Source organism: Myiozetetes cayanensis, unplaced genomic scaffold (assembly GCF_022539395.1).
Source record: "Myiozetetes cayanensis isolate MyiCay16 unplaced genomic scaffold, myiCay2020 scf2-11, whole genome shotgun sequence".
Classification (NCBI taxonomy): domain Eukaryota; kingdom Metazoa; phylum Chordata; class Aves; order Passeriformes; family Tyrannidae; genus Myiozetetes; species Myiozetetes cayanensis.
Genome location: NW_026087411.1, coordinates 18,552,253 through 18,562,590, shown reverse-complemented (window position 1 = coordinate 18,562,590; position 10,338 = coordinate 18,552,253). Strand labels below are relative to the sequence as shown.

Below are 10,338 nucleotides of genomic sequence, written 5' to 3'. Positions count from 1 at the left end.
AGTTTGTGGGTCCTCACTGGGGACTGGTGCTGTGAGGTGCTTGTATCTGGCAGATCTCATCCTTCTCCTCTAGGGCACACTTACAGCTGAGAGCATATTTGCCTACATCCCATTGTATAGTGAGTTTTTTCCAACCCTTAGAGGAGTTAAAATATTCTCTATGATTTCCCAGGCATACAGCAATTTCTAGTCCACTTCTATACTGAAGAAGCACTGGAAATAGGCTTTTGTCTCGTCAAAGTCTGATCTGGAAATGTGTCTGAGGTAGGTGGTACATAGATAGGTTTTCACTGCTTAGAATTAGGGTTACTCAAAATGGAGATGATTTTATAATACCATGGAAGAATTTGAGAAAAAGTATCAAATGTGCCATCCTGAAACTTACAGAAATAGTTGAAACAAGCATATTTTCACAGATCACATCAATTTTGTGGAATCCCTGTGTTCTTCATCAGAAAAATTTGGCAAGCTGTAGGCAAGATACTGTATCCATTGATCTGCAAGACCCTGATCCCCACAGGTAAAGCTGTGATAATGTTTATCTGGCAGCTCTTAATACAGAACCTCTGGGTTTTGAGTTCTTTTTGAAAGGCCTCAGCATTTCAGCTGACCCAGTCCCAGCTTTTACCCTGCCACAGACAGTTGTCACCAGAAAAGAGAACTACTGGTCTCTTTGCAGTTTCTTTATTGAGGTCCTAAGAGAGTTTTGGAGTGCTGAGTTTCCTGGTGTATTTTAACACCGTGTGTATCATCACCTCATGAAGAGATAAGTGCCACTTGTGGGAATGAAAACTGCTGTGGGCTCTTTAGAGGGAAGATGCAATATAATTCTGAGTCCAATGTATTGATGCCATAATTTCCCCTGACCTTAGTGTTTCTGAGTCTTTGTGTTTATGCTCTAAAGTGTAAAGTGGTCGTTTCCTTTCCCATTTTCTTTCAGGAGCTCTGTTTACAAAACACATCTCCTTTAAGCAAACTGAAACACTCTTTTCCTGAGGTTTTTGTTTCAGGTATTGGCTTCAACACACAGTGGTGCTACAGTATTCCACAACAGGGCTCCCTGAGAATGAAGATGCTGAAGCTGCAGGTTTTTCTACCTTGCTGTGTTCTATCTTAACTCCTCTCTGCTTGGCTTTCATGGCATTGGGGTGCATACCCTGCACAATTCTCTTGTCACTCTTTGGATAATTTGATTTATTTTTCATTCCAGCACTTGGTGGAGGAGTGTTTGTAGAGAGTATTGCCTGTCTGCAAGTCCTCAGGACCATGCTGATTAGGGGACCGTGTCTAAAGAATAAGGAAAAGCCAAGGAGTTCTAGATGCTCCCCAAGGCTGGGCAAAACAGAGGCATATATAGCAGTATCTGTATTCTTTTTGTTTTCTGTCCAGTCTTTTTCTCTCTTTTCCTGTCCCTTGGAATTCAGGGTTGATAAAAGTGAACATTTTAAGTATAAAAAAACCTTCATACCCACCTTTTTTGTATGTTGGCATTTAGCTCACATTAATTTTTGTCAGCGGAGGTGACTTTGGAGAAGAGCTTGTTCTTGTTACTGATACTTGTGTCTTTCCCACTGGTCTACAAAGCTTCATGGGCATCTCCAGCACTAAATTAATGTTGGTCATGTAACCAGAAAGTCTGTTTAAGCTCACTGGCTTCAGACCTGTCTGCTGGGCTCTAATTAACATTTACACTGTGTGCTTGAGCTGTTTCCCTCATGGCCTTGGATGCCATGCATTATTGACGTCCCTTGCCCAATGCACAAACAAGGTTGCCATGGGAAAGCCCAAGGGCTCCCAGTCCAGCAGAGGCTTCTGTGAACAAAAAACAAGCTGTCTGTGTGCCAGGAGGCTGCCACGAAGGGCTGTGCTGCTCAGCTAGTGAAAGAAAGAGGAATAGCTGAGCAGGTTTCTGGATACAGGCATATCAGGTGACAATCACTGCTATGGAAAGGAGCAGAAGCCCTGCTTAGCTCCTGCCTGTGATGCCCAGAGGCTTCAAAGCAGAGGTTTAGCCAAATAAGCCCAGGATGTGTTTATTGAAAGAGTGGGAGCAGTCTTCATGTCTTTAGAATCATAATAATGGCCAGTCTTCGCGAGCGAAGATCCGGGGAAGGTCTTTCCACCTTCCAGCCTGCGCATTGGATTTTTTAGGTGAGACACAGTGTGCGCGGAACTGAGCCCACCCTTTAATCCTAAGGTTCATCTGCCGGGGCCAAGCGAGCTTGGACGGTGGCAGCGAGGTCCTTAGGACGTAGATGGGTTGCCTTTAAGGGCTAACGAGCCCCACCTGCCCGGGAGTGGCCCTGACCGGGAATCGAACCCGGGTCTCCGAGGTGATAGCGCGGCGCCTTTTACCGCTAGACCACCAGGGGGTTTAGAATCATAGAATCATAGAATTAACTGGGTTGGAAGAGACATCTGAGATCATCAAGTCCAACCCTTGATCCAACCCCACTGTGATTACTAGATCATGGCACTCAGTGCCACATCCAGCCTCATCTTAAAAACCTCCAGGGACAGTGAATCCACCACCTCTCTGGGCAGGCCATTCCAATGCCTGATCACTCTCTCTCTAAAGAACTTCTAATATCCAAACTAAACCTCCTCTGGCAGAGCTTAAGCCTGTGCCCTCTTGTCCTATTGCTGATTGCCTGGGAGAAGAGTCCAACCCCCACCTGGCTACAACCTCCTCTCAGGTAGTTGTAGAGAGTGATGAGGTCACCCCTGAGCCTCTTCTTCTCCAGACTAAACAACCCCAGCTCCCTCAGCCTCTCCTCATAGGACTCGTGCTCAGGTCCCTTCACCAGCCTGGTTGCTCTTCTCTGGACCTGCTCCAGCACCTCAATATCCTTCCTGAACTGAGGGGCCCAGAACTGGACACAGCACTCCAGGTGTGGCCTCACCAGCGCTGAGTACAAGGGAAGGATCACTGCCCTGCTCCTGCTGGCCACACTGTTCCTGATACAGGCCAGGATGCCATTGGCCTTCTTGGCCACCCGGGCACACTGCTGGCTCATGTTCAGCTTCCTGTCAATCAGCACCCCCAGGTCCCTTTCTGCCTGGCTGCTCTCCAGCCACTCTGTGCCCAGCTTGTAGCACTGCAGGGGGTTGTTGTGGCCAAAGTGCAGGACACGGCACTTGGCCTTGTTAAATCTCATCCCGTTGGAATCAGCCCAACTCTCCAGCCTATCCAGGTCCCTCTGCAGAGCCCTCCTGCCTTCCAGCAGGTCGACACTCCCTTCCAACTTGGTGTCATTTGCAAATTTGCTAATGGTGGACTCAATCCCCTCATCTAGATCATTGATAAAGATGTTAAACAGGACTGGGCCCAGCACTGATCCCTGGGGACACCACTGGTGACCGGCCGCCAGCTGGATGCAGCCCCGTTCACCAGCACTCTTTGGGCCCGGCCCTCCAACCAGTTCCTAACCCAGCAGAGGGTGACCCTGTCCAAGCCCTGGGCTGCAGCTTTTCCAGGAGTATATTATGGGAGACAGTATCAAAGGCTTTGCTGAAGTCCAGATAGACACATCCACAGCCTTCCCCTCATCCACCAGGCGGGTCACCTGATCATAAAAGGAGATCAGGAGATCAGACAAATCCTGCCCCTCCTAAACCCATGCTGGCTGGCTCTGATCCCTTGTCCATCCTGTAGGTGCTGTGTGATTGCACTCAGGATGATCTGCTCCATAACCTTGCCAGGCACTGAGGTCAGGCTGACAGGCCTGGAGTTTCCCGGGTCCTCCTTGCAGCCCTTTTGGTAGATCGGTGTGACATTCGCCAACTTCCAATCATCTGGGACCTCCCCAGAGGGCCGGGACTGTTGGTAAATGATGGAGAGCAGCTTGGCGAGCTCTTCTGCCAGCTCCCTCATCACCCTAGGATGGATCCCATCTGGTCCCACAGACTTGTGTGGATCCAGGTGGCTCAGTGAGTCAATGACTGTTTCCTCCTGGAACACAGGGTGACTATTAGGCTTCCTGTCCCTGTTGTCCTGAGGGCCACCTGTCCTACTGGTGAAAACTGAGGCAAAGTAGGTGTTAAGTATCTCAACCTTCTCCTCATCCCTGTTAACTATGTTTCTCCCCAAGTCCAACAAGGAATGGAGGTTTTCCTTACCCCTCCTTTTGTTATTAATGTATTTATACAAGCGCTTTAGAAATCCCCAATAGAAAGGGGATTTCAAGGCAATTTGTTTTGTTAACTTATGAGGGATGATTGGACTGTTCTTTGCTGGGGAAGAACGGGACTGGTGAAAGTGTTTGAGGTGCTATGGGTGGATGAGAGGGTTGGCTGAGCAGTTTTCTGGATACAGGCATATCAGGTGACAATCACTGCTGTGGAAAGGAGCAGAAGCCCTGCTTAGCTTCTGCCTGTGATGCCCAGAGGCTTCAAAGCAGAATGAAGAGGTTTAGCCAAATAAGCCCAGGATGTGTTTATTGAAAGAGTGGGACCAGTCTTCATGTCTTTAGAATCATAGAATCATAGAATTAACTGGGTTGGAAGAGACCTCTGAGATCATCAAGTCCAACCCTTGATCCAACCCCACTGTGATTACTAGATCATGGCACTCAGTGCCACATCCAGCCTCATCTTAAAAACCTCCAGGGACAGTGAATCCACCACCTCTCTGGGCAGGCCATTCCAATGCCTTATCATTCTCTCTGTAAAGAACTTCTAATATCCAAACTAAACCTCCTCTGACAGAGCTTAAGCCTGTACCCTCTTGTCCTATTGCTGATTGCCTGGGAGAAGAGACCAACCCCCACCTGGCTACAACCTCCTCTCAGGGAGTTGTAGAGAGTGATGAGGTCACCCCTGAGCCTCCTCCAGACTAAACAACCCCAGCTCCCTCAGCCTCTCCTCGTAGGACTTGTGCTCAAGTCCCTTCACCTGCTGCAGCACCTCAATATCCTTCCTGAACTGAGGGGCCCAGAACTGGACACAGCACTCCAGGTGTGGCCTCACCAGCGCTGAGTACAAGGGAAGGATCACTTTCCTGGTCCTGCTGGTCACACTGTTCTTGATGCAGGCCAGGATGCCATTGGCCTTCTTGGCCACCTGGGCACACTGCTGGCTCATGTTCAGCTTCCTGTCCATCAGCACCCCCAGATCCCTTTCCACCTGGCTGCTCTCCAGCCACTCTGTCCCCAGCCTGTAGCGCTGCAGGGGGTTGTTGTGGCCAAAGTGCAGGACACGGCACTTGGCCTTGTTAAATCTCATCCCGTTGGAATCAGCCCAACTCTCAGCCTATCCAGGTCCCTCTGCAGAGCCCTCCTGCCTTCCAGCAGGTCAACACTCCCCCCAACTTGGTGTCATTTGCAAATTTGCTAATGGTGGACTCAATCCCCTCATCTAAATCATCGATAAAGATGTTAAACAGGACTGGGCCCAGCACTGATCCCTGGGGACACCACTGGTGACCGGCCACCAGCTGGATGCAGCCCCATTCACCAGCACTCTCTGGGCCCGGCCCTCCAGCCAGTTCTTAACCCAGCAGAGGGTGACCCTGTCCAAACCGTGGGCTGCCAGCTTTTCCAGGAGTATCTTATGGGAGACAGTGTCAAAGGCTTTGCTGAAGTCCAGATAGACACATCCACAGCCTTCCCCTCATCCACCAGGCGGGTCACCTGATCATAAAAGGAGATCAGGAGATCAGACAAATCCTGCCCCTCCTAAACCCGTGCTGGCTGGCTCTGATCCATTGTCCATCCTGTAGCTCCTGTGTGATTGCACTCAGGATGATCTGCTCCATAACCTTGCCAGGCACTGAGATCAGGCTGACAGGCCTGGAGTTTCCCGGGTCCTCCTTGCAGCCCTTTTGGTAGATCGGCGTGACATTCGCCAACTTCCAGTCATCTGGGACCTCCCCAGAGAGCCAGGACTGTTGGTAAATGATGGAGAGCGGCTTGGCGAGCTCTTCTGCCAGCTCCCTCATCACCCTAGGATGGATCCCATCTGGTCCCACAGACTTGTGTGGATCCAGGTGGCTCAGTGAGTCAATGACTGTTTCCTCCTGGAACACAGGGTGACTATTAGGCTTCCTGTCCCTGTTGTCCTGAGGGCCGCCTGTCCTACTGGTGAAAACTGAGGCAAAGTAGGTGTTAAGTATCTCAACCTTCTCCTCATCCCTGTTAACTATGTTTCTCCCCAAGTCCAACAAGGAATGGAGGTTTTCCTTGCCCCTCCTTTTGTTATTAATGTATTTATACAAGCGCTTTAGAAATCCCCAATAGAAAGGGGATTTCAAGGCAATTTGTTTTGTTAACTTATGAGGGATGATTGGACTGTTCTTTGCTGGGGAAGAATGGGACTGGTGAAAGTGTTTGAGGTGCTATGGGTGGATGAGAGAGAGGGTTGGACCCTGTAGCAAGGTTTATCCTATGGCTGTCTCAAGGAAGGACATGATCACCAGGTTGACTTCCAGGATGCATGTGAGCACGTGGACACTGCTCCTTCCCCATGTAACATAACGTGTTATATATAACAGAATGTGCAGGTGGCATAAGAGTGCAGCCCCGTGGGTGACATTGCTGGAGGTGAAGTAGGTGTGACCCAAGTCAGACTCAGGAGGGAAGGTACTCTGTTCCCTGAGGATAGCTACCATTTTTTTATGCCTTTCAGAAAGCATGAAATAAAACTTTGGCTCACCATTTTTAAGGCTAAGCACATGGGCTTTTCCCTTTCATTGACTCTGTTCCATCACCTTCAGTATTACTGAGCCAAAAGAAAGGAGAGCAAGCAGGTGCTCAGGGAGAAAGGCTGGACATGAGATGCTCCTGGGTGGTCGTAGTCTTACCAGCTCACCAATTTTGCTCTGCTTCTGTCACTTTTGGTGATATAATGAAATTTCAGCCCTGGTAATGCTATTTCTCTCTAAAAATGCTCATTTTGAGACACCCAGGAGTTCAGCTTTTTCACTAAAGGTGAGCTGGCAGCTTGTTGCACACCCCTTAAATAAAGAGAAGGATCAAACACTGTATTGGGGAAAGTCCTATGGATAGCTACTGACATCACTGTTCTATAGCAACATCTCTAGCTGATGTCTGTGCCAGCTGCTTAGGTGCACATACGTATACAGGAAAATTCCCTACTTTAAAAGGGTTTATTGCTTTAGAAGAAAATACGGAGAGAGGTGAACAAGCAGCATTTCTGCTTTGCTTGCTTTGCTGACAGAAGCTGGAGCAGGTTGAGTCTTGCCTGCAGTGCAGCTGAAACATAATTTTCTTTGTGTCTCCTAAGGTCTAAAGCAGTGCTGAAGTCTGAGGGCAGTCCTCTACCTCTTGCTGGTAGCAAAAGCGAGAAGCTTTTCAGGGGAATCCTCCCGTTTGATGCAGGAGATGTCACATTTGGAGATCCATTTGCTGCAATCAGCTCATTTTCTGCCATTCTGCGATATATAGGGTTATTTTCTCACATATCTGACTACTCAGCCTTGGAGAAGCTGAGAGAATTGTGTAGTTTAAGGTGACTCATTGGAAGGCTGAATCTTTTACTCCTACAGTGCTGGTAGCAACGGGGTGGCTGCTTTTTACCAAGTGAGGTGACAGTCACCTTCCCAAACCACAAAAGGGTGTGCGTGCTGCCTTTGCTAGTTAGAGAAGGATTGCTAACTCCTGCAGATGGGTTTTCTGTGGGATTTTTGCCCCCTGTAGGAACTGAATTATTGTGCATTTTTACAGCTAAAGAGCCACTTTGTACTTGCCTATTGACATGCAGGTTGGATACAGTTGCTCAAGACTTAGTGTCTGAATTCCTTGCACCTCTGCATAGAATTTCTCTTTTAGTGTACGTGAGTGTTTATAAAAACAGCCTGTAGTGACCTTGACGATGAAATTATTATTATTTTTACATTTGAAAGTAGCTTTTGATTGAACATAACAACAAAACGATGCACAACATTGCTGCTCTGCACTGTATATTGCACAATTGTCAGCAGCAAAGGGGAGAGGTATAAAATATTTGTAATGGAGGTGGTGGTAAGTTACAGTTTGGCAGCGTTTAGTGGAGATTCCAGAGACTGTGGCCATGCCACGTTAGAGGAATTAGTTCTCCTCTTTTCCTAATCTTGCCTGAATGTAGGACTGGTATGAATTTACACTGATCTAACAGAGACGGGATCCCAGCTCACACTGGAAACATTTACCTTGCAGAGATGTTATCAAAGACTGTAGTGAAGAGGACAGAAGCCTACCCCTCCCTTTTCTCAGTTTCCAGATGCACACTTTGCTGTTTGCTTGCACACTGTGGAAGGCTTTAGGATGATCTTGCACAGGGATCATGAGCAGTCAGTGAGGGACTGGGAGCGTGTTGCTGTTTGGTGTGTGCTCCTGACTGAAGGTCTGGGTTCTGTTGAGGTCCCTCTGGTGATTGTGGCTGCAGCACAAGATATTCCTTGCATTTCAAGATTTCTTCAGAGAAGTTGTTGCTATGCAGCCTTGTATTTGCATCCTGGTATTTGACACTGTTCACCTGCAGGGCTCACACACCTGGAAGGGGGAGCCTGCTGTCCAGCTGGAGAAGAGGACTGGCTTGACAAATGGCTACCCCTGCTTCCAGTTTGGGAAGAACAGGGTCTGGAGCAGAAGAATTCCTTGCTCCCTTGTGGGAGGCAACCTGCTTCATAGCTCCTGGAGGGATTACAAGTTTAACAACGTGGAGCTAGATTTCCCAAGTGATGGACACGCGTGAAGGAGGTTCGTGAACAACCCTGTCTTGAGCGCTGTTTCTTTCTCAACAAGGTGGTGCTCTGGCAGGGGCTGACAAGAGCCAGGCGTTGGGATTGCTTTTCGTGCTCTGGTGGAGGTTTCTTGATGCAAGTATCTCTCCCAGAAAGCAATAAAATCTGGGAGAAAATTTGGTGATTCTTCCTTTTATCTTTCTCTTTTCAAAAAGTTCTTAAAGCTGCAGGAGGGGAGCTTCTGCTGGATGACTCCAGCTGTGTGCCTGGGAGTTTAGGTGTCATTAAAAGAGACACAGCCCTCAGAGGTGTGGAAGATGGGTGCTTGGGGTGGTGGATGGAAGGAGGGGAGAGGAGGACAGGCAGGAGCTGCAGAGCAGATGGGTTTGCTTATTGACAGGAAAGCTTCTTTTCATAAGAAGAGCGACAGCCTGGCTTCTACCACACCATGGGAGGCAGAGCAAGAGCTCCTACCTCAGCTCAGGTGCTCCCAAGGCTCCCTTTGCCTCTGTGTGAGGGCAACTGAGAAGTCCCAGCTCACCTCCTGCTCAAAGTCCCTTACTCTGAATGGAACCAGAAAACAAAAATTCCACCGTTGTCCTTCCCGTTCTCACACTGTTATTTTCCAGGTAGCATCAATGAAGTCCTAACCCAAATCAAGTTTCTGTATTGGCCCCTGCTGGGATTTAGATCTGTGTTATATGGCTCCTGGCTAATCCCTGCAGGGTGGTGAAGTCTGCTCTTGCCAATGGTTTAAACTACTGTGTTTCACCGAGCTTAACATTGGCACCTCACTCCAAAAGGATGTAGGGGACAAGTGGAATTATTTTGCTCCAAGCAAGGAGAGAAGAAGTGAACTTCAGTGAGCTTACAGGTTTTCTGACCCATAAATGCCTAGTCTCAAAGTGCTCTCATTCTGATGAAGAAACATGCCTGTAGGCTAGCCTCTGTTTTCAAATGCTTTATTACTGACAGTATGAATCTCTGAAAATTTGATCTGGGAAGGATGTAGTAGGGTAAGGAGAGAAGATCTGCACTCTAACCCATCTTGTATTTTCTTTGTGGTGTGGAGATCCCAGCCTGCCACAACAGCAGAGGGAGGACAAACCAAACTTTCTGTTAATGAGCAGAGTCCCTGCATCTCAATCCTTTAGAGTTGTTTGCTGATTCCTTTCTCCCTCTGTTTCTATCTGTCTCTCTGGAGAGAGTGCTTTTGCTGGGCTTATTTTTCTTCCTCTTTCTTCCTGGCAATATTCATATTCCCTCACTCCTAACAATTTAGCAAGCTGGGGCTCTGCTGCAGAGACTGCTGCTGTAGTGACAATGGTAGCTGCTCATATTTCTGGATTATCTGTCACCCCAGGGCCTTAGAAATCTTTGCAAAGCTTCCAATCATCATTTGCACTTTCAGTTGGAGATAGGGCCCTGTAAGAAACTAAAGCTCACTTACTCAAAATCTGTGGCCTGCAGAGGTCCTAAACATTTTTCCGACCTTAAGATTTAAATTTCTTTACAGGTCAGGCAATGAATTGGCAGCAGAGTTAGCCCTGCTTCTGCAGACTTCCACTTTTTGCTCCCTTCTTTGGCTTTGTTCACTTTAGAAAATTGGAAGTGATGGCATTTGGGAAATACGTGGTGTTTTCTGTCAGGTCAGTGAG

The 10,338-nt window shown here is 48.1% G+C and overlaps 1 protein-coding gene across 1 annotated transcript in view; it reads left to right on the top strand.

Moving 5' to 3' along the window:
• TOGARAM2 (TOG array regulator of axonemal microtubules 2) overlaps nucleotides 1-10,338 on the top strand; it is a 59,517-nt gene that overhangs the window by 27,201 nt on the left and 21,978 nt on the right.